General features: G+C 40.8%; 1 protein-coding gene and 1 long non-coding RNA gene across 7 annotated transcripts in view; one reads left to right on the plus strand and one right to left on the minus strand.

The window, feature by feature from the left end:
- LOC114253999 overlaps positions 1-25,795 on the plus strand; it is a 419,778-nt gene that overhangs the window by 280,483 nt on the left and 113,500 nt on the right. The window lies entirely within an intron of this gene.
- LOC118645105 lies at positions 631-17,060 on the minus strand. The gene is made up of 2 exons (XR_004962854.1): positions 14,844-17,060; positions 631-5,669 (listed from the first exon to the last, which is right to left on the minus strand). It is a non-coding gene; the product is annotated as an uncharacterized LOC118645105 (long non-coding RNA).

Here is a 25,795-nt window from a genome sequence, read left to right on the forward strand (position 1 = left end):
GGCGTCCTTACAAACGAGTCGAGCCACACGCCGCAACTTTGTAGCCGCGACAGGGCGCAGGATGGGCATTCCGGTTCTTCGCTCCCACCTCCTCCGTTCGAGCTGGCCGAGTCGGCGAACCGGTTGCTCCTCTTATCGCCACAAATTCGATAAATCCCTTGGGAATCGGCCGGCGTCCTCGATCGCTACGCGCGCGTTTACGGACTTATTTAACAGGAGAAAAAGGCGAAGGTCAAGTCTTGTAAGACCGCGAAAACGACACCGGGGTTCACCCGGGCCCGCGCATCGACGTGAGAAGCAATTACCGTGGCGTCGTAACTCATCGATCCCATGCCACGTGTAATCGCGAGTGCAATCATGGAAATAAGCGGTCGGTTGATTGGAGCAATTAAAGAAGTTCCATCTCGCTTTCGGTCTCGTATTAACGATTCGAGTGGAAAGCATCACAAAGCCGTGAGAATGAAGTTGTAAATATCCGAACGCTCGCGAGTGAATAATTCGATTATTAACCGTCTTTCGTAACCCAAGGTGTCTTCTGGCGTTCTCATAATTTTCTCGACCAGAATGTTATTGGCAAAAAATTACTGTTATTTTAAACGCACAACTAATAGGATTATTAATTATTATTGTAAAATATATGTTGTTTAGAGACCGGTTTCATGCAGACTAACGTTAATGAACTTTAACCTTGCAAGAACATATCTCCTTATATAATTTTCTTTCTTCATACATGTTGTAGCCAATGCTACTATCTAGAGGAAAACACGGAACCAATTAAACTATGGTTGGAGTTAATTAAGCAACGCTGGGAAAATCACGGCTAGATTTAGCTAGAACTATTATGCTCCTGTTGAGCAATCGATAATAAATAGTTTATGCGATCGCAGGAAGCTAGGATAGGTCTGCCATTAGAGCAAAACATTATATTGTTAAATCTAAAATATTACAAAATATTCTTCAAGAACGCAAAAAAATTTTTTTGCTTTATATTTGGTGAAATTTAATTTAAAAAAAAAACTACTTGATGAAATTATCACGCCGGTAGTGAAAGTAGCTTCTCTTTGTTCTTTTCAGAAGGTAGAATATTTCAATATATTTTTTACTTATATTTTAGAAATCAACACGCATAAATAATATTTCATGCCTATTATTTTAATCATTTGCTTTATCGATAACTTCCCGTGGATTAAATAGCTTTTAATGCGATCGTTTATCATGCAATTCAGCGCGTACGGCGAATTGGCGAATCGTCTAGGTGAGATTTCGACGGGACTCGCGCGAAAATTAGAGCGGATTAATTGAACGCAACTCCAGCGAAAGTTGCTGCTAATCGAGCGAGGCTAGCTTAAAGGGCCGAACGGGTGATGAAGGTAATCGCCCATTCTGCCGGCTAATGTAAGTGGCGATTTAGCTTGCTCGAAACCGATAGAATTAAAATACGCGTCGATTAAACATTGACCCGGCCAAATTGTCGTTTAAATATAGCCCGCGTACCTACGGTATCTGTAAAACGTCAGGTGCATCTGATGTTTCGATCTGTTCGGCGTACTTTAATAAAATGGTAATTCGATTGCAATTTAATTCCCGATACCAGGTAATTTTTTATACTTTTTCAATAATATATGCAAGAAATCTCTTATGTGAAAAAAGTCTCTGTCTTTCTACATTTAAAGATTAAACTTTACTTTTTATTCAATGTTTGAGGAACATATTACAAAAAAAACAATAATAATTTATACTTCTATGTTAAATGAACATGTAATAAACAAATTTAGAATTAATCAATTAGTTGTGTTCAATTTTAGAATACACATAAATACCTCGACGAACATTACCTTAGAGATTATCACCATGCAGCTTTTCCTGGACACCCTATATGATGCAAATGCCATAGCAATGCAGTGCAATGAGTCAGGATACAATCAGCGATCTGTTACAAAGTGGTACATCGGCGTTACCGGCATGACGATGCGCGACTCGGCACGAATCGCGCCGGCACGATTATCACTCGCGAGAGAGAGATAAAACGAGAGTAAAAGAGTAAAAGCAAGAGCGAAGGAAAGAGAGAGGTAGAGAGAGAGAAACAGATAAATCGACATGTACGTATAGAAGCGGCACGATCATCGAGGCTGATGGGATTTTTTGCGGCGCGTCGCACCTCGCAATTTTCACAAGGGTTTGCTGCAGTCATTGTTTATCGCGCCAACAACCGCGCGCGGTTTGTTCTTGCCATGGGACAGCCTCGGTAAAATACCAAGTCTTTCATTAGCCCGGTCGATCGCCAGTTAATTAAACATTTAGTCCTCCGTTTCGTTCCGCGTTAATCGCGACGACACGAAGGCGAGTTCGAGTACCTCGGCGCGAAATCATGCTTCTAACGCATCGATTAAAATAAGCTGAATTTTCGTTTATGATTCGTTCCGTAATCTCGCATCCTCTCGTTAACCTTAATTATTCTAAATTCTATTATTTTAACAAAATGTTTGCTCGCAGAATTAATTTCGGTGCATCTTTTTCAAGCCTCATTCATCGAAGGTTCCTTGTTTTCGTTTCTGAATTGGATGTACCCTTCGAAAATTACCGTAGTAAAAACATTCGACAGCGTCTTCATCAACGTTAGATTGTTCGACGTGCTTGCAACATCGTCGCGCGGCTTTATCGCCCGTCGCAGTTAGTGCTTTCGCAGTCGGGAACGCGACTGCGATGCAATTCCGGTGATGCGGTGCACTAGTGCGCGCGCGTGCGATTGTGCACTGACGATCCGCAGATAGCGATCTGAGAATCTCAAGTGTCTACGGCTAGCCGTCTCCGGGTATATGGTCCGTACGCAAAATGAGGAGCCGCGGTCAGTGCGGTTCGCCGGGAGTCTAAGGTTCATCGTGTCCGACGACAATTTCCTCGCTCGTGTTATACGTCGTTTCAAAGGACATCGCCTTGCGATCCAAGAGAGAACGACGAAGCAATCAGGGAAAGGTCGCATCGACGTCACGTAGATATGTTTGACCTACATCAATGTTTAGAAACCATGTTCAGGACCATATTAATTATGAATTAATTAACTATTCTAACAATAGGACAGTATATTAACAATGATATCACGATATTTTGCGAAGTAAATGACAGAATAATTGTGAGACGCAAGAGTAATTGAAATGACGCGTATATGTAATAGAATATTATGTCATGATAATTTTAGATACATATCAAAAGCAACTAATGATTACGTTTAGATTGAATGTCATAGACAAGATCAAATTATATTATTATTTAATATTAATTTCATTATCTAAATATTATATAAATTTAAAAAAAAGTTGCCCCATTTAAAATTTTACAGAATGTGTAAAGTAACAAAATTAATTTATCTTATGAATAGGTGGGCATAAACATTCATTGCATTTCTCTTTTTTCCTTTATTATACATTTTTTTCTTTTATTGGATTTTCCATAAATAAAACACATAAAATTGATCTAGAATATATTTCCTTACTCTGTTCAATCTGCTTGGTTTCTATTTAATGTCCATATTCATAGTGACATCTTTGGAATTAGCATCAATTCCAATACCATTCTAATATTACTTCGTTTTAATCGAGGCCAACTTTCTTATTCAGCGACAATGAGTTTATATACGTTGATTCCGCCTGTAATCGTGGCCCGATTAACAAGCAATTCGCCGTCGTAGAGCATGCATATCTAGATGAACATACCAAGGTTTGAGGTCCATTCAACGCAGTCTGAGATCATTGCACGCGCATACCCGCTCTTGTGGTATTACGCGATTAGATCTCGCGGTAATTCTCTCCTGCCACGATGAATAATCTTCCTATACAAGTGTACGATGGGCCTTTAAACAGTTCCTCTTTTCTCCTTTATTTTTTTTCTCGTTATCATCGTTCATTACGTTAGAATGCATCAAGCTAAACTATGCATTTTCCATTATTTATTGCTATTATTATTGAATTAAATTCACGACGATGTAACAGTTCGAATCACCAATGATAAACGGGCTTTCATTTAATGGAAGCGGCCGACGCGATGGTCTAGTCGCTAGGCAAGGAAACCTTTGCGGCCTCTCGCAAGTAAGACACACACGCGTGCACTTCTAGAGACACAATAAGGTAATTGAATTCGGTATCGATGATCGATAGCTTCAGACGACACAGGCCCCCACCTTTAGTCTCTCGATAACGTCGTCAGAAGGAATAGAAGCAGCCGACGCGTCGCGTCGCCCACGCAACGCTCCAAGATGAGATTTATTTCAGAAAGCGTCCTACTCGCGTAAAAAGGAATGACAGGAACGCTTCGAGGGAAAAGTCGAACTTTCAACGCCCCGCCTTTGAATTTCTCCCGATATGAGCTGAAAGAATTGTAAACGAAAGATAGGAGACAAAATTATTGTCTTTATCTACTCAAATTTCTTCTATCAGTAATCTGAATTATTAGAATTGAGTTATTGATTATCTTATTTAATACACGATGTAGTTTATTGTGATATCCTTCCTTTTTTTCACTATCTTCTTTAGCAATATATATATATATGTATGTATGCATGTATGTATATGTATATAGGAAAAATTGCAAGTTTGAATAATTCAGTATAAGTGGGAAGGGGAATTTAAGAATATTTAATAAACTAATTTATTTTAGACACCCTAAAGATTTTTTTTAATACTCCTTCACGAAGAAAATTTTATAGTATGCATTATTTTGTACTGTAATAGCTACGGACCATAAGAAGAAATTTCAGAAAATTATATCATAAGTAGTGCAAATACTATATGATAATCTGGTGAAAAACATAATAAAAATTTTCGTAATTTTTTCCTTGACCCGCGCTTACTATTTATCATAGTAATTTTTACTATAAAATTTCCGTGTTGTTCTTAAAAATTTAAGAGATACAATTTACACTATATATGGTTTTTGACAAAAAATACAACTTTGATCTTCTCGTTATCCTTGTTACATACTTAATTGATTTACGGTCTTTGAGTCTCGTTTTCTAAAAATCTGATTAGCCCCTTTGCAGCTCGGACTTTTTAATGTCATCACAACGCGAAAGGGAGCGGTATAGGAAAATTCGCAACAATGTAGGCACGCATCTCGTACGCGCGTTTCGCAATTGCTTGACGTAAAAACGGCGAGCGTGGCTGGCATTAGTAACCCTTCATCCCTGTCGACGGCGGCGTCTCGGCGCCGAGAGCACAGCTGTCGATCTTAATATACGTCTTTGATCATCGGTGGTGCGACTCTTCGATCTTTTTGGCGGTCGCATAAATCGCCGCCGCGCGGAAAATCGTGCGCCTTGCCGGCCGCGTTCGTCAAACGTAATTCGAGCCGACTATCGCGTCTACGGTGATAAATACCGTATGATAAATTTTCATTCCGCATGATTCACACGTACGTACGCGTACACGCGGGTTGCACGGCCCGCTGCAACGGTTCATCAACGCGCGATGAATACGACGTATTTAAGGTCGTTCGCGCCCTTCATCTCTCTCTCATCCTTTCCATCCTCCTCACCCTCCGCGTCCCTCCATTCGAATAGATACACCGCGTGCATGCGAGAGATTCCCTCGGTCTCTTTCGTGCCTTAAAAGTCGCATCACGCCGAGAAAATGGGATCGCCGACTAAATGGACTGCCGAAGCTCTTGTTGGATTCACTCTAAAAATAATAATAATATATTTTGATTTTTTATATATGTACTTTTAGGTTGGAATTTGCGCAACAAAAAATCGGAGGATAATTTGTGTTTCTCCTACGAATCTCTTTTTGCAAATTAAATATACTATATGTGCTTTCAGTTTATATTCAGAGGCTATCACGTGTGCATTCATGTGTAACTTTTTGAACAATTTTTTCTATAATACATTGATCGCATATAACAAATTTGAATGTATTTTGCTTTGACTGTTTCTACGTGCAAAATCATAACGTAAAAAGATAACTTGCAGTAAAAAGGTATGACAAACATTAAAATATAATAGAATCGTGCGCAATCTCGCGATTTAATTATCTCATGCGGCCGCGGCCGCGGCCGTAGGAAACTGTTAAAGCGGCAAGTAGCTGCGTTGAATTGAAAAGAAAGAGAGAAAAGAAAAAAAAAAGAAAGGGGTCCCGGCGTGCGGACAAAGGAAAACAAGACAAAATCACCTCGAGATAAAAAAAGAGAAAACTATATTTAAATTATTTAACAGACAATAAAATGAATTTGGCGATACAATTACAATTGAAAAGTGTGATACAGCTTAGTGTTTTTTTTTGTTGAAAGGCGACGGCTTAATTCTAAAGGCGAATCGATCTTTAAAGAAGGCCTTAGACGGTAATGATTCTTATGTTCGTTGAATTACAATTTATGGTTCTCCGTTTGAAAAGCGAAATCTTAATTCTAAAGGCGAATCGGTCTTAGAGAGGGCCTTAGAATGTAACGATTCTGATGTTCTTTGAGTTACACTTCACGGTTCTCCGGATCATAAGAAGTAAAACTGTTATGTGACAGTTGCTATCTTTGGTTTGCAAGATCTGGTCCTGAAGGCGAATCGTTCTAAAAGAGGGCCTTAGAACGCTGAGTATCTCGGATCTGCAAACGCCCGATAGCCTTACTTGTTTTTCAGCAGAGAGAACTTGGTATGACCAAGACCTGAGTTTTGGTGGCTTGAGTTCTTAGATTGGAAATGAGTGACACGTAGCAAATACGCTTTCGAGGTTCCTTGGGATAGAGCGTGTGAATGGCCGGAGACTCCCCACACAGCCCGACAGGGTGACACGTCCGCAGGTCCGCGGCTGGTCGTCTGAATGGCCCGAACTGCGCGTTGTTCAACGTTGAGCGGCTGAGTTGATGAAATCTCCACACTTGTATAATCACACTTAGTTCGCTAATTGTACTCAAGATTTGGTTTTTTTTTTTACATATAAACTCGCGTTATCGCTTTCGATGGAAATCGAAGTTGCGCTCACACTTGTGTAGAATCGCAGAGAGAAAAGTCGAACAGTAGTTACATCTAAACTATCTCAAAGCATTCGGCAGACTACCTAATGAATGTCGAACGTGTCTTTTCGAACGCGGTCCCCACTCTGACCGTATTGCGTAGCTTTTCTTCCGATATTTTATTGGTTTAAGGAGATGTCGAGTGATTTGACGCGTGCCAATGAAAGTCAGAAGGGCAGTGGAAACTTAGGTAGTAGCGGTGGGGAAAGTCCTTTGCGAAGCGAGGGGGGCGGCCCCGCACCGGTTTTTGTGACAGTAACCTGAGGTCAGCCGTTTGCAATTATGCATGTTTGAACATGAACGTGCCGGAAGAGACAGACGTGTGAAATTCGGAAAGAAATGACGCATGAGTCTGAAAAGGGTCGGTCGAAAACATGTGTTTGTAGGTCGCTTGAAACGGTTTAGAGATCTTTCTTTGTAATAACCTAATTTCTTAACATTTCCGCCCGCCTTCGTTGACTAGAGTTGACGAATACATCATAAAGATTGGTTAGCAATCGGAAGAGGGCAGATTTTAACGATTGACCTCTTTAGAGTGGAGGTTTGTGTGCGAACAGTAACAACACGGACGTGTCCGTCTTTACCTAGATGTGTGTCGATAATTCGACCGAGAGGCCATTTAGACGGAGGATACCTTTCATCAACGACAAGGACAAGGTCATCTTTCTTAAGAGGTGGCGCGACTTTGTTCCATTTATGCATAGCAAGATATCGTTGCAAGCATTCCTTGGACCAACGAGTCCAAAAACTATCTAGCATTTGTCGAGTTAGTTGCCAGCGAGATAGATGTGACAGTTTGATGTTTTCCAGTGAAGGTTCTGGAAGAGTCGCTAATGCTCCGCCGGATAAGAAGTGTCCAGGGGTAAGAACGTTTAAGTCGTCGGGATCGTCGGTGAGCGGGCAGAGAGGCCGAGAATTTAGAACTGCTTCTATTTGAGTTATAACTGTACTCATTTCTTCGTATGTGAGTAAATGATTTCCAACAACTCGTCGCAGGTGGTGCTTCACGGATTTAACTCCTGCCTCCCACTTTCCGCCGAAATGAGGTGAAGCAGGTGGAATGAATTTCCACTGAGTCCCGTCTTTGGATAACAATGAGGCGAGTTTTCCCAGTTCCTTAGAAGATGCAGAAAAAAGATGTTGAAGTTCGAAATCAGCTCCCTTAAGGTTTGTTCCGCAGTCACTCATTAGCGTGGAGCAGATGCCTCTTCTAGAGGTAAAGCGTTTGTAAGCGGCTATAAATCCTTCGGTGGTAAGATCCGTAACTAATTCTAAATGAAGAGCGGAAGTAGAGTGGCACACAAAAAGTGCTATATATGCTTTATATGTTCTCGAGTTTCTTCCTTTCCAGTTTTTGAGAATAAAGGGTCCGGCGTAATCAACGCCTGAATTCAAAAAAGGCCTAGATGGTGTTAATCGTTCAATAGGAAGCTGTCCCATAATTTGTTGAGCGCGCTTTTGTCTAAACCGGGCACAGCGTACGCATTTTAAAATAAATGAACGAATAGGAGCTCGTCCGCCAATGATCCAATAGTCATTTCGGATGAAAGACAGAGTCAATTGTGTACCTCCGTGCATAGTACGAAGGTGTGCGTCGGAGATTATAAGAGCTGATAATGGCGATTCGCGTGGGAGAATAAACGGGTGCTTAAAGTTCGCGGGTAATGAAGAAAATTGAAGACGGCCTCCGACTCGTAAAAGACCGTTAGAATCGACAACCGGCGTGAGACGCAGAAGGGGGCTCGAGCGAGGTAGTGATTGTCCATTAGAGAGAATTTGTAATTCCTTTTGAAATGCTATTTGTTGAACACGTGTGATCCAGTAGATTTTGGCGCTTTCTATTTCTTGTGTGGTGATCGGAATTGTAATCGATGTCTCAGATGATTTCTGAAGTCGAGCTATGAATCGCTTGCAAATAGCTGTGATGCGAAACAACCGAGTGAGTTTGGAATATCTATTAATAAGGTCCCACAGTTTATTTGACTCAACATTGATTGTGGACACTTGAATAGGTCGCTCTTCTAAATTTTCCTTGTGTGATGGAGAATGTGGTTTTTTTGGCCAGGTAGATGGATCTTGAAGAAGCCATGAAGGTCCGGACCACCAGATCGAATGTTCTTGGAGTTTGGCAGGCGTTAATCCTCGAGTAGCACAGTCTGCTGGATTTTCTGTGCCCGGGACAAATTTCCAAATTGCTTGCGGTAGTGTTTCATGAATATAACAGACTCTGTTATGCACGAAATCCTTCCACCGAGAGGGGTGATTATTGATCCATGTATAAACAATTGATGAGTCAGTCCACATGAACAAAGGAGCGTGATTAAATTCGAAAATGCGCAAAACATGTGACATTAGTTTTGTAAGCAAGACTGCGCCTGTGAGTTCGAGGCGAGGGATGGTCATCTTTTTTATAGGAGCAACCTTTGTTTTTGCACAGACTAAACTAATGGTTGACTGCTTATTTGAATGTAAGACACGGATGTACACGGTGGCGCAGATAGCCTGAAGTGACGCATCGCAGAAACCATGAAATTCGAAGACTTGATTTGTCTTTAAATGAATCCATCGAGGAAAAGACAATTCGGAAATGTATTGTAGTTGTTCCATAAAATTTGTCCATTTGGTTGAAACTGGTGAGGGTAATGAATCGTCCCAATCTAATTTGAGTGACCAAAGCTCTTGAATAAGTATTTTTGCGTTAATAGTAACAGGAGCAAGAAACCCGAGCGGGTCAAATAATTTGGCTACGGTGGAGAGAATATTTCGTTTCGTAATTATTGTCGTGGTAGTAGGGGTTACGGAAAATTGAAAATTGTCAATTGAGGGATTCCAATTCAACCCGAGAATTTGAGTATTCGTGGTGTCCTCGAATTGAAATGCAGTGAATTGGGTCTGTCTTTCCTGAGGGATGGCTGCTAGAATGTCAGGGTGGTTGCTAATCCATTTTTGAAGAGGAAATCCGCCCGCCGTGCACAATTGATTCAGCTGTTTAACAATTTCTTGGGCTTGTTCAATCGAATCTGCTCCGCCAAATATGTCATCGACATATCTACCTTTTGTTAAAGAGGGAATTGCCAAAGGAAATTTTGTACCGTCGTCCTTGACGAGTTGTTCAATCGTGCGGAGAGCGAGAAAGGGAGCACATGCGAGTCCGTATGTTACCGTGGAGAGTTGGAATGTGATCAGCTTGTTGTTCTTATCAATCCACAAAATACGTTGGAAATCCCAGTCATCTTTATGGACTTTAATCTGCCTATACATTTTCTCTATATCTGATGTGAATACAAACTGAAATTGGCGAAACCAGGTAAGAACGTCGAAGACATCAATTTGAAGCTTAGCTCCCGTATGAAGCAAATCATTAAGAGAGATTCCGGTGGTGGTTCGACTTGAACCATTAAAAACCACTCTTAGTTTGGTAGTAATACTATTTTCGCGGATGACTCCGTGGTGGGGGAGGTAGTAAGCTATGTGAGGTTCTGGTGCAGAAGCTGAGACACGTTCCATGTGATGTAAATCTTCGTATTCTTTTAAAAATGCGTGATAAGCCTGAGCGTAATCTGGATTAGCTGCAAACTTCTTCGATATGCTTGTAATTATTCGTGTCGCTTTAGCACGGGAATCTCCTAGTTTGCTGACTGATTGTTTAAACGGAAGTCTGACTGTATATCGGCCTTCATGGTCCCGAGAATGAGTGGTTGTAAAATGTTGTTCGCATTTTTGGTTTTCCAGGGATAATAATGATATAGATGACGAAGGAATTTCTTCTAGCTTCCAAAATTTTTGAAGAAGATCATGAAGTTCTCTGTCCATTGTGATGTGATAAGAACGTGAACTGTCAGAAACAGTCGTACGATTTACAAGACCAGAAATAATCCATCCGAATTTAGTGCGTTGTGCGAGTAGTGAATTACTATTTCCCTTTCTAATTCCTTCCTCGATTATCTGCGGATAAACGTCTGCGCCTAAGATAATGTCAATTTTTCCTGGGGAAGTATAATCTGGATCTGCTAATGTGAGCCCATTTAAGTGTGATTCGGAATGCGACTGAACTTTAGCGGATGGTAAAGACGTGGTGAGTTGTGGCAAAATATAAGCGGAGATATGGCATTCAATATCAGAATTAAAGTGAGCTTTCAACGTAAAGTGGGTTAACCCCTTTGTTTTACTTGATTTCTTCGCGCCGACTCCGATTAAAGAAATAGACGAACTGGTTCGCGGAAGACGAAGTTGCTGTACGAGATGCTCTGATACGAGTGATATTTCTGAGCCTTGGTCGATTAAGGCGCGAGCCGTAGCAGTCTCTCCTTTAGAGGAAACAATGACAACTCTAGCTGTCGCAAGCAAAATGCATGAACTGACGGAGTTCTGTTCAATTGCGGAATGTAACACGTGAGTGTCATTGGATAGCGAATTTGCTGTGGGTACTTCACTTGAGGTCGACGTTCCTGGCTCGTTCTTCGTGTCAATTCGATGGATTGTAGTATGGTGTTTTTTCCCGCATTTTAAGCAGCGTCTGGTTGAGCGACAAGTGGATACCCGGTGAGGTCGAAGGCAATTGTAACAAAGGTTGTGTTGACTCACGATCGCCGTTCGTTGTTGTACTGATTTATCTTTATATTGTGGGCAACTTGAAAGGTAGTGGTTTTCCGAGCACAATGGACATGAGTCAGAATTTTCAGAAAATTCTTGGGACCTTCCTTGGAAATGCGATTTCGCGAAGTTTTGTTGTGGCGGAGGCATCTTTCCGATTCGCGATTTTTCATAGGCTTGAACGGAGCGCAATCTAGTAAGTAGAAAGTCTAAAAATTGGTTCCATGTAGGAGGCTCAGTGGATGAGCCTAGATGCTGCTCCCACACTTTAACAGATTCGGAATCTAATTTTTCCACTGCGATAAACACGAGAAAATCATCCCAAGTTTCAATAGGTCGATTTAGAGTTTCGAATGAACGATAGAGGTCGGTAAGTTCATTATACAACCGTTCAAGATCACGTGCCGATTCCTTTGTTAAGCGCTTAAGGGTGAATAAAGAATGGAGCGTTGAACTTACGAGATTACGCTTGTTTTCGTAATAAGAAACTACTGCGTTCCATGCTTTCTCGAAATTACCGGAAGTGGAGGGCGTGTTTTTTAGTAAGCGGGCAGCAGGTCCGATTAAACTTAATTTAAGATATTGGAGCTTCTCAACAGGCGATAAGGTAGCGCGGGATAGAACCATTGTGTGGAACAAATCTTTAAAATCAAGCCAATCCTCAGGTGATCCATTAAATTTAGGAGTGTCTAATCGAGGCAATCGAGAATTATGGAGCCAAGCATGAATATTTAAATCTTGCGGCGCAGATTGAGTTGACGGCGTGTCATTTACACTTTCGGAATCAGTTTCGAGAAGTGAAGTCATTTTTTCGATTGAATCGAGATAACATTCATGCGTTACCAGGAAAACATTGTTTTCGAAATAAGGGTGTTGCTGCAAACTTAACTTATCATGTGAACTTATCTTAGTCATTGCCAAGCCAATGGCATCATTAACGAGTGAGAATTTCTCCCAATGTTCCTTCAAGGCTAAAAGGCGAGCATTTACGCGATTTGGCGTTATCTTAGTGAGTCCGACTTTTGTTAAGTTATCGACGGAATTTACAATTAAGTCTCGAAGCGTAAGCTGTTGTTCCAGCCGATTCTCGATGTGACTGAGTCTCATCCTGACGTGCCGCCCGCCGGAATCCGGCTCGAAGGACCAAAATGTTAAAGCGGCAAGTAGCTGCGTTGAATTGAAAAGAAAGAGAGAAAAGAAAAAAAAAAGAAAGGGGTCCCGGCGTGCGGACAAAGGAAAACAAGACAAAATCACCTCGAGATAAAAAAAGAGAAAACTATATTTAAATTATTTAACAGACAATAAAATGAATTTGGCGATACAATTACAATTGAAAAGTGTGATACAGCTTAGTGTTTTTTTTTGTTGAAAGGCGACGGCTTAATTCTAAAGGCGAATCGATCTTTAAAGAAGGCCTTAGACGGTAATGATTCTTATGTTCGTTGAATTACAATTTATGGTTCTCCGTTTGAAAAGCGAAATCTTAATTCTAAAGGCGAATCGGTCTTAGAGAGGGCCTTAGAATGTAACGATTCTGATGTTCTTTGAGTTACACTTCACGGTTCTCCGGATCATAAGAAGTAAAACTGTTATGTGACAGTTGCTATCTTTGGTTTGCAAGATCTGGTCCTGAAGGCGAATCGTTCTAAAAGAGGGCCTTAGAACGCTGAGTATCTCGGATCTGCAAACGCCCGATAGCCTTACTTGTTTTTCAGCAGAGAGAACTTGGTATGACCAAGACCTGAGTTTTGGTGGCTTGAGTTCTTAGATTGGAAATGAGTGACACGTAGCAAATACGCTTTCGAGGTTCCTTGGGATAGAGCGTGTGAATGGCCGGAGACTCCCCACACAGCCCGACAGGGTGACACGTCCGCAGGTCCGCGGCTGGTCGTCTGAATGGCCCGAACTGCGCGTTGTTCAACGTTGAGCGGCTGAGTTGATGAAATCTCCACACTTGTATAATCACACTTAGTTCGCTAATTGTACTCAAGATTTGGTTTTTTTTTTTACATATAAACTCGCGTTATCGCTTTCGATGGAAATCGAAGTTGCGCTCACACTTGTGTAGAATCGCAGAGAGAAAAGTCGAACAGTAGTTACATCTAAACTATCTCAAAGCATTCGGCAGACTACCTAATGAATGTCGAACGTGTCTTTTCGAACGCGGTCCCCACTCTGACCGTATTGCGTAGCTTTTCTTCCGATATTTTATTGGTTTAAGGAGATGTCGAGTGATTTGACGCGTGCCAATGAAAGTCAGAAGGGCAGTGGAAACTTAGGTAGTAGCGGTGGGGAAAGTCCTTTGCGAAGCGAGGGGGGCGGCCCCGCACCGGTTTTTGTGACAGTAACCTGAGGTCAGCCGTTTGCAATTATGCATGTTTGAACATGAACGTGCCGGAAGAGACAGACGTGTGAAATTCGGAAAGAAATGACGCATGAGTCTGAAAAGGGTCGGTCGAAAACATGTGTTTGTAGGTCGCTTGAAACGGTTTAGAGATCTTTCTTTGTAATAACCTAATTTCTTAACAGAAACAAGACAATATTTTTAATTTTTATATTTCAATCAAGATTTCAAAGTGTTTGCTAATAAAAGTGAATGATGGTGCAGTCAATGATTACATGCGAAAAATCATAATCATATGTTATGTTCTGATTCGTGCCATTACTTGTTACGTAAATGCATCTATGCGTGAAAGCTTTTCTCGCGTCTCTCATAATTTCTGTTTGTGTTAAATTCGCCTGCGCGATATGTTTCGCGTAAAAACTGCCATTCTTTGTAATGCAAACGCGCTGTGCAATTCACGAGAACTCATTATCGTATTGCGGAATTAGCGAGAATTTAATCTAATTCTTTTTATCCTTAGTAAATATACAATAGTCGCTTCCAACGCGCCTCGTAACACCTTTAATTCCATCCAATTAACAATTAACGTTTGTACGAAAAATGTAAATAAATGTATATTAGGAGGGATATACACATTAACATGATTTAGTTTATAAAGCTTTATTTTCTTTATGTTTTGTAATAAAATTTTTGATACACCTTATATATGACGAGATAACCAACAGGCTGACTTATATTTTTTTTAGATGTTAATATATAAATAATTTATCATACAATTGCAGGGAATAAAGTGATAAGTAGAGTGACGAATAAAGTGCAAGGTTTACTTTTTGACGTTCAAGGAAAAAACGCGAACCGTATAAAATTGTTGATATATTCTGTTAAAAATGAATTTCTAACAAGCGCAACTCACGATTACTATCATGTCGCAGAGGGCCAATAAGCCGTTTCGATGCAGCTGCCGCTCGACCGCAGAGACGGGAGACAGATAGCCGTCGGACACTTCCGTTTACTCGCTAAATCCTCGTCGTCCGTAGTTTACCTGTGGACAATCCTCGGACTGTTTACATTGTTCCCCATTATCCCGTCGCTAATGAGATCCGTCAAGCGCGCGGAATACGGTGCATTTTCGCGCTATCGTCCGCGAGTAATCTCGCCGGATAACGGCGCGACGGCGGCGGCGTGCAGCCGTGCGATGCATCTCCGCAGGCCCGCCAATCGTTGTCGGGGCTGTTAATGGCCGCCGCACCGAAACGAGCCGCAGTTTTTGGTCAATGTTTTTATCATTCCGTGGCGATCTTTCCTCACGGCTCCTCGCGCCTCCGCTCACGGCTCTCGGTAACGGTTCAGCGGATGGGCAACGGGGCAGGGGACAAAACTGCAACTGGACGACACGTTGTTGCAACGCGCGGTGTATCCTGGATGCATTAAGCTTGTCGTACCTGTCGCGGATGCGTCGCAAACAGACGATTAATCCGGGATAAGAATCCCCTCGTGTAAACGGATTGAGAAACGATGCGACTCCTCGGACCACTTCCTCCATCTGCAGCGCCGTGGGGATAGGACTGGGGGGAAGGACCTTCTCGAGTTCCAAAGTGTAACGGATGGGATTAAAGCCAGCGACAGACTAGATGCAACCAGCAATGGCTTCGACCAAGATGGCCCCGTCGCTCGCGACTACTAGAGAGGAGTTGAGAGGTAAAGAGCAACGTCATTCAGGTTCGATTTCGATGTGAGTTCTATCTACTAGACGATGGGGATTCATTCTGTCAATTCGTGTTTAACCTTCTAGTTTTGAGTGCATACGTCTCCTTTATTTCATTCTTTAATTGATGATAGAAAATATGTATAATAAATTCAGCCTCCCAAATTAGCAATTATATCTGGCATTAATAATTTAATAATCGAAAAAATTAAAATCATTAGCCTTACAGCGCAAAAGTCGGTCACGTGTAACTATCGCAATGCGGATAATAATGCAAACTATTTTTCAGTCATTAGAACTTAATGCTTTATCTATAATGAAACTTTCGCGTGTGTTGTTTGTTTGGCTGTAATAGCACGGCAGTGGCGGTATGTCAAGAGCAATTTCTGTTGGAGCGTGATGTATTTGTACGTAATGTACAGCTTGCGCTGAACATAACTTTTTCGCAATATCGATCGGTCCATTAAAGAGGAAAACGAGTCGTGGGACTCGTTCGTTTCTTTCCCTATGAAGACGTTTCGACGACGTCGGGCCGAAAGCCGATCGCAGATGCAACAAATTGCACCCGTACTCACTCGACGGCGTTAAGTCGCGCGGCTCGCTTGTTATCGCGCGCGCGTCCATTAACATCCACTCTGGTTGCGGGTGCGCAGCAAAAAAAGAAAGTAAAAAGAAACAGAGAGGAAAAACAAAAATAAAAACGAGAAAGAACTCGAGCTCGGGCCCCGCTTGCAACAAGGTTTCGCATCGATATCCGACGTTGTTATCGATCTCGGCGCAGTTAAAGCGTGAAGCCCCGGACGGATCGGGCCTTAAGTGATAAAACATTGCCCGGAAATGTTGCTGTCCGCCCGGCGCGGCCCAACGTGTCCATTAACGTCTTCGACGACTGCCCGGGCCTGGCTGGACCACGGGACCCCGGCAGCAAAAAAGGCCGCATTCCCTGCCGCTTGCAACAAGGTTGCGGCCGCAACAACGTCGCAAGCGGCAGGCGGCCGGTGTGTCGTTTTTGTCCGCGGGAATCATCTTTATCCTTACGGCGGGCTCGCCGTGTCAAACCTGTTGACCGAAACCAGTCAGTTAAGCTCCCGCGATAGAGCGGTTTCGGCTGTTTCGCGAGAGAGCTTGCTCTCCTTCCTCTCTCTTTCTCTTTCTCCAAATCATCATATTTGAATGCAGAACTGCATTGCGCAACATGTCTTTCGTACACTGAGAAGGTTTCGAATTAATTTCATAATATATCCTTCTTTAAATCACTTGCAACTAGCGTTATGTAAGCAATTTATTTTAAGTGTCAAGTCTTCCTTATTTGATGCTAAAAATAGCAATTATTGCATACTGGAGAAGACTTGACAAATGTAAATCAATTTATATACACGGTTTACTGTGTTTTTCTTAAAATAGCAATTGTATAATAAAATACATTCTTTTAAATTATTTATTTATTTCTGATTTAATCGTTCACTATTTTGTATTTATATAAATAGTTTAGAATTTATATTAATAATTAAAAAAAAATTGTACGTCACAAAGACATAATTTTTTACCTTCGTATAAACATTATTTCTTTTATATAAAAATTTTCCAAGTACAAGGCATGTTCTTATCAAATCATTCTTTTTACGATAAGACGAACGAGCCTCCTCTTATTCTCTTCGCGCGCAGTATTTTTTTTTTTATCACTTTCGCGACGTTTTATCGTATCTTCGCCGCTACGCTCGACATCGTCCGTAAGGCAATGGAATTTCTTCACGATGGGAAAGAGCGGAGTCTCCATGGAAGTTAATCGTGGCGTAACTCTCGGGCGTAACGCTGAAAAATTCGGTGGGCAACGAAGGCGTTTCGTAGCGTTGCTTAACGGAGACGATGCAACCCCCGTTTCTATCTCCTTCGCCCTTAGAGAGCTTGCGTTATCCGATACTCGACGAGTCGAGCAACACAATCTTCTCGAGACGCGGTAATCTTATTAAATAGGGCCTCCCCTTGTTTTACGATCTTTTTGCGCAGACTTTAGGCCTTAAGCCTGTGACGCCTTGTTGCTGCTGCTACTACTGCTGCTGCTGGCGCTTCGAGATACATGTCCCCATATATAGATGCCGGATCAGAGAAGAATCCCGTTTCGCTGCGATATTGAGCGCGACGGCATCATCGCGGAGCGAATGTCCGATTATTCGCGCGAACGAAACGCATATCACGCCTTTGAAATTTTATTATACCAATAAAGTAATCGTCTATGCATGACAGAATTAAGAATTGAATTTATTTATATTTATATGACGTGATGTTTGAAACATGAGAAGAAAATTTAAAACGTTAAATAAAATTTAAAAAAAACATTAAACGGAATATAAAATTATTAACAATTTAAACGTTTTGACTTTATAAGATACATAGATTTATCAACGACGTTGATAAGAAAAAATTATTTTAAAAAATACTAGAGCAAAAGAATTCAGTGATCCTCTGTTGAGTGAGAGCTACTGATTAGTCATTGCTTATACCAGTTGGTAAGCCAGATAGATTGAGGTTATAAATTATAATCGGGGGAATTATAAATGCTAAGCACAAAATAAATTTAAAACAAACTCACCAAGTGCTTACAATTTCTCAGACTCTTACAAGTGACCTCGTCCAAGTATAAAATATGAATAATGTTGTCAAAAATACTTGGATAAAATTAATAAATAATCGAGAAAGTGGCATTTGTTAAAAATTAAAATGATAAAAGACTTAGAGATGTTGAGCGTTAAAAAGTTTAAACACTTGTGATCGCACCATCGTCGTGAAGTACATATCAGAATCAAGTAAATAAAACAGAGATGTGTATATATATTATAAATTATTTATTATAGCTGGTATAGATATGTCGAGAAACTTAACAATCTGTTTGTAAATTAAACATATGTATCTCATTTTATTTGTTACAACAACATTACAGCAACTCAAAAAACAAGAACTTTTTTTCTAGTTTAAATGTTTTGTAGAATTAAAATTATGAAATTTTTTGAAAATTGTTTTATATAAACGCAGTTTTGATATATTGATATTTTTACTGATTGTAAAGAGAAGAATAAAATGTTATTAGCTCTTCAATCAATGGATTAAATTCTCATTAGAATTCTTTTTTCTCTTTCAAAAACAACAATTTTTAGAGCTATGCCATTGTGTGTAGGAAATGGCAAATAGATGTAGTAAAGTAAAAATTTTAATTATATATATGTATATATACATTTATATGTGTACGTATTATGTACACACAAGCTGATGTCTTCGACATAATGCATTTTTCCAGACATGAAAATTTTGCGTTACGAAATTCTCGTTGATAGTTCGCGGAAAGTGATAAATTGGCGAGGGCAAAAATAATACTCTTCCCTCCAACGTGTCTCTTCCGTGCGGTAATAAGATTAAGAGGCGAGATACGTTATAGGTTCTCGCGCGGACGCGAGCGTGCGTTCGAGCGGGGCCGCATTCTCCGGATTAAAGCGCGTATAGTTTGATGTAAATTTAAGGTAGCTCACGGGAGGGATCCCCGTCGTTTCTTTCTTCCCCTTTTTCTCCAGCAGAAACATCGCGACACGGTATGTGACTTAAATCAGATTTAAGCCCTTGGCGTCGTAGGTGCGCGCCGCCGCTTTTTTGCTCCCGCCTCCGCGCGTACGAGCTCACGCTTTTGTGCTTAATTTTTACAATGTTACTACATGTTTGTAGGATTTGGCGGCCGCGTGGCGAATAATGCCGGCTGAGTTGGTACGAAAGTCATAAAACTTCCGCGTGCGCAAATAGATAAACCGCAGCGACGTGTGTGCGGCTACGTGATGCACTTTGGATTATTTATCGTGCGGTAATTACGTAGCGCCATTACACACATAATTTTATATTACCGACTCGCTAGTGCATGCACGTGGGCGCGTGATTAAAATAATAATATATTGGCAATCTAAATTAAAAACTAAACACCAAATTATTGAAATTATATAGAAATATGCAAAAGCATTTTTAATTTAAACGTGCTGAAAAATTTATTATGGCAAAGATTATTTATTGTGTTGATGAAATAGTATTTCGTACGATCGATTTTTCACAGTATAGAGCCATGACGGTAGAGCCGAATAAATCGATATATTTGAAGATTAAACAATTCCATGTTCCTAAAGAGAGATTAAGAGAGAAAGAGAGGGAACGTTTAGCTTTGCATTCTTCGGAGAAAGCGCGAGAAATATTTATCCTACGATAGGGACTTAAGTCTGATTTAAGTCACGTGTGTCACGTCTGGCCGTGGCCGTCGAAAAAAGAACGCCGCCGGTGAGGGCTGCGTTCAAATTTACAGCAAACCGTACTCTCTTTAATCCGATAACTTGCCGTACGCGACGCCCGACGATACGTTATGATTGGCTAAATTAATAATGGAGTTTCAGTGTTGGGTTACGACCATCGCCTCTTACAATTATCGTACGTTCGCTTTTAAAATGTGACGTCGGATAAAGGCAACGCCTTCCGGAACTCGGAACAATCGATATCACTTCTTAATTAAGAAAATATTGATATCTGCGGTATTTATATCACGAAGAAAAGCTTATGTATAAAATATTAATCCTTCAAGGCAGGATGACTGCACAAAGAAATAATTCGACTTAGCTTGATTCCCTCAATAATAAAATATGTTAAGACAAATGTTGGCCTTCGAAGAAGGAAAAAAACTTTCTCCGATAAAATGATTTTCATGTTGATATGAAGACTTTTCTTTAGTCTCGCATATGCAATATATGACAGTGCGTATTTTTTTCTTTTTGTTCTTCTCTCACTTTTTTTTGAAAAAAACAAGTTTTTTGAAAGGAGACGAACAAACCGGTCATGAAGCCGGCTTCACTCTAGCCAATTCTAAGACGTTTTAACGGGCGCATAAATAAAAGGCGGACAAATGTCCCATTCACAAGTGAATGCATATCACTGCTCAGCTAAGCCTGGCTTGAAATAAAAGTCTCGACGAAGCTGGACTTTGACGACGGGAGCATCTTCGCGCGCAATCTTTAGCAATAAATTATTTTTTACGCGAGAATTATTGAGAATCTCTAAGGAGTGACCATGATATACCTCACCGACTGTAATATTAATGAATTAGATCTTAAAATGTAGAATTTAATATGACAATTACCATATCTCGTCTAATAAAATTTATATCGTATTTTAAATTTCCAGTCTATAATTTATAAATGATAATTTCACTGACTTACTTATGTTTTATTAATAATAACTATACTTTCTTATAGTATTATTGCTAATATTTACTTTTTCTTGCAAGATTTGAAAAGTAATTTAACTACGTATTATTTTATGTGATAATTACGAGAGTTTCATTCCACTTCCAAAGACTAGATAGGTATATCTTAAGTTGGTATTTAACGTTACGGCTAGTAATTGAATTGATAATTGTTTTTTTAATGCTGTTCATGTCGTATAATTAGCTGTTTTTCTCTTTTCTTAATTGATTTAAAATATATAATCTTCATAATTTATCTCCCATTCTGTGTGTGATATTTTCAAAGAATTTTTGGGATCTTTTATTATTTACTAATTTGTTATTTGCATACACGTACATTTGCATTTCAAATTTCTCATTAAGAATTCTTATTCACGGTGCGTTAACTCTGATAATGTCATATTTTTTAAATAATTTATTATCCTGCACTTTTGTTGTATAATACATAACGTCAGTTTACATGATTCACGTTCTTACCTTTCTTAAAAAATTAAAATTTGGATAATATGATTTCATAACGGGTTTAAATAATAATCACGTCATCTTCGAACAACGATAATTACACGAACCGTATAATTGCAGTTCTCTTCCGGCATTGCCGGCTACGCTTCCGGCATTGAACGTCGCGATAAATCGCTCACCATTTCTCTTTAGCAGGCATATATCTGCGAGGTGTGAGGAATTTCGTGAGAATAATGAAATTGCACGTGTAATGACCGATTATCAAAACAGATATGCCAAGGTTACAATTTAAAACGAGGAAGTTGCGTCTGAATTGCAACCCAGAATGCAGCGCTGGCGTCTCGTCCCACGGTGCAGTGAATTCTGACGGCGGTATGCACCTAATAAATTAGTCACGTGGGAGCGAGGAGAAAAGGGTACCGTGCTACCGGCGTGCAAGAATGTGCATCACGCCGTGGATGTATCTCATTTTTATAATGCGGCGGCGGTGGCGGCTGCTGCAGCGGTGACTTCGAAGGACGGTGATACTTTCCGTAATTGACCGACGCCAAGTCAGCGTTACTTTCGCGTTGCTGCCTTCAATTATTATCCGCATCCGCGGAGGAATTTTCGAAATAGTACTTTTCTTTCTACATTTTTTAATGCTTTTCTTTTATTCTTAAGAAACAGCGTTTATGAAACGCAAAAACGTTGAAGTACCGTATACAGAATATTAATGATCTGCAATATAAAGCAGTTTAACATTAAAATGTCAAGCAAAATGCATACATTTTTTTAAATCGTAATTAAACTTTCTTATATCGTGGAAAACAAAAGTACGTAAGACAAAAAATCAAATCGATGACTTCGTTGCTTCGGAAGCTTATTCGACTAGGTGCCTCTAGCAAGAAAGAATTAACGATCCCGCCACCCGGATGCAGAGATTCGACATGCGGTGCAAAACCGTTCGCGATATATTTATGTCCTATTGAGAGCAAACAGGTTTAAAAATCACTCTCCCCCGTCCCATTCCGCCTGCGAATTATTCAATCTGCGACACCGCGTATAAAGCGTGGAAGCCTCCTCTGTCCGGCTGGCCACAAACATTTTCACGCCGCCGTCATAATTCAGACGGACGCGAGGTGGTCCCCTTCCGATGTCCGCCTTTAATTGCATTTCTCCCGTGCTAAAGTCAGAAAAAGATACCGTCCGACTTAATTCGGCATACGGGCCCTCTCGCAACGAGAGAAAGAGACCCTCCACCCGGAATAGGACCGCCGCGCCGCCGCTCGCGGCGCGCCGAGATGATTCGCTCGTCGATATATTTATTACTTTTAATTAGTATTAAATTCAATCCCGACTACAACGTTTCGCTGTAGGTGGCACGTTTACATCATGTAATTCGTGTCTTCCGTTATGGTCATTTTGCCCCCGGCATGCCCACGCATTATTAAAATGGCCGGCCGAGTCGCCGGCAGATTCGTTACGTCGGTGTCACGAAGTGTACCTCGTATTGCGAAATTTTGATTAATACGAACGCTGAATAAATTCCGCGAGCGCCATATGCGTGGAGTTACATACTATCTCATAAAATCTCACGTTCTTCACATTTATTAATTATTTACAATCAAAATTGGCATAATGAAAAATATCTTCTGAAAAATGTCTGAATATTACTTTTTTTTTTTTTTTAAATCAATGTCCTCTAACTGTGTGGTATTGTTTCTACAGGCGGCACTTAACGTCACGCGAGAATGAGCTTTTAACGCGAGTAGGTCTCAAGCCTAAGGACTCTGCGTAAAGGGCGGAAAAGGCATGTCCTCACCCGCGGCCTCCCCCGAAGAAACGAATGGGGCGCCTATGGTGATATTTATTTAACTGCCGCACTAAGTCGGCGCCCCGTGGCGGTATATTTCGAGGACGTAATTCTACCGTAATTGCAGTAAAAAGCGGCCTTTCATTTCGGGGCCCACGGGACGGACTCGCGCGAGCAGCGGGATAGAACTCGCAGCCTGGACCGCTTGTGAAATAAAGGACTCGGGGGCCCGTTAAAATCGCACGAGCTTTTTATTTTCCGCCATTTCACGGGACGTCCGTGCGCTACTTTATTTTTAACTCTGATATCTTGAATTTTGACGCAAAGATGATAAGGTCCTTTAATCAGAGTATCCTCCAACTCGCAATGTTAATCGTTCGCTTACAGTAAATCTTTTTATTGCACACCATATAATATGTAATTGCTATCGGTATAAATACATCTACTCTTCGTGGCTTTACAGACTATTTAATATCGTTAAAAAATTATCAACGCCAGTATTTTTTGCACCACCATATGAAATTAATTTACTTTGTCCCAAAAAATTATTTAGCGTGAATTAAAAAGATTTCAAGGATTTCTATCCGTCGTTTCTTTTCAGTACCTTTACTGCATATTAAATGATCATTAAAACGACTTATTTCGTGCGCGCGCGTGTGTATGTGTGTGTGTGTGTGTATGTGTATACGAGCTAAGAATAATGTTTAATTATTCTACTTTAAATAACATCCAAGTCTGAGAATGTTAATAAGTCTGAGTAGTTGCAAAATTGGATTTATAAATGATAATTTGTTATTCACTAATTTAATTTGACTATAACAAGAAGAAAAAATAATACTTAGAAATTTTATTAGGCATCGTTGTGTGTTATGTAAAACGTTGATTTGAAATATTTTGTAATATATTTTAAATTTATTTTAATTCCTCGTATATGCACTTACGATTTGTCAGTTATTGTTAAATCGTTAGATAATAACCACGATTAAAGATAATCGAGAGTGATCAGACAGAGGAAGAATGTCGAGGGAATGCGAAGAGTGGCGGGCAATTAAATAGAACAGAAGGGAACAACTGGCCGGTCATGTAAATGATTTTGGGCCTTTCGCGCGGGGCATTAGGTTTATACACTCCGCCGACTAATTATTAGGGCCCATTACGTATTATCTAAAAAAAAAAAAAGAAAAAGAAAGAAGGCGTCCAGGGACCTCTCATTATAATGGGCTGCAGGTGTTAAGGCCCACCGTACGACGCCGCATTCAACCCTCGCACGTCTCGGAAAGTGCCGCTATTATAATGCGTGGGTCGCAAACGTGGTGAGGAGGTAGGAAGGGAAACGCGTAAAAGGAACAACGGACCCCGAGAATCCGCGCTCGGCAGAAAAGGCCGCGCGCTGCTCGTCTCCTTCCGCTAATGCCAACGCGCGAGGTAACAATGCTCGCTAGTAAGAAAAAAACACTCTTTGTGCAGCATCGGGCAACAAAGGGCCACGCACGAAACGCGTAAACGGTCCAGGAAAAGGTACGTCTGAATACTCGATTTCTTAACGAACCCTTAGCGACCGGCGGTACCGCGAAATTGCGAGTTCCAGGTACACCCATTCACACGTAACAAGCAATAAGCACACTCTGCACCAGCTCTGACAAGTGATCTATGAGTAATCGAATTTTTTTTACCGCACCGTATTTCTTGCCGAATCTTATTTTCCAGTCGATTTCAAGCGAAATTTACGTTTAGATTGAATCACTTGACGCGATTCAAGGTAGAAATCTGTTAAACTAAAGTAATGCCTCGTTACCTGCGAGTCGAACACCTTTCACCATAAATCGAAAACCCCTTGACGAATCTCGATGTTTTTTTATACAAGGAAAAATTCGCACCCGTTTCGAGCGCAACAACGAAACGAAACGTTTTCAAGGAACGAATCGCTCGGAAGGTACGCGGGAGATGCATCCTCACGATGTGCACACAGCGCTAGTTGCAATACGTATCGTACACGCGCCTGTCTTCCTCCCGATCTCCTTTTTGCTCGCGTCCCTCGCTGCATGATCGGAGCAACAACCAGTCCCCGTGTGTCCGGTGAAATTTACGACGGGGGCCTCGCGCACCACGCGGGCTTTATTTTAATACGTCGGGCACGGGATCCCTCTCTCCCTCTTTTCGGACCGAGGCCCGCCGTCCCGCTGCGCCAAAAATCTTAAATATTCATAATTAAATATGCTAATGAGCAGGCGACTTCGACGGCAAAATGATTATCAAATTGCACAATGGTCCCACTTGAAATATCGCAACGGCCGACTGGCATCTGTCGCGTAAGTGCATTTTGATTTTGCGACTTTCGGCTGCATAATTAATGAGAGGAAGATTCTTGCGCCGAGTGTCGCGCGTGCGTCGTGAATTCCTCCCTTTTAAACTTACGTGCGATAGATTTATTCGATAGAATTATTAGCTTGATTTAATCGTCGTTTAATTGTAAAAAATTGTACAGCTTCGAAATTATTCACTTGTTTAGTTGAATCGCAACTATCATAAAATATAAAACTATTTGAAAATTCCCAGATATTGCCGTATAGCAGTACAAACTATTGTTATAAATAATTAACGAATAATGCGTTTATACAACATGAAGTAATGTGTGATGATAGT

The sequence above is a fragment of the Monomorium pharaonis genome, chromosome 4, assembly GCF_013373865.1.
Source record: "Monomorium pharaonis isolate MP-MQ-018 chromosome 4, ASM1337386v2, whole genome shotgun sequence".
NCBI classification, from domain to species: domain Eukaryota; kingdom Metazoa; phylum Arthropoda; class Insecta; order Hymenoptera; family Formicidae; genus Monomorium; species Monomorium pharaonis.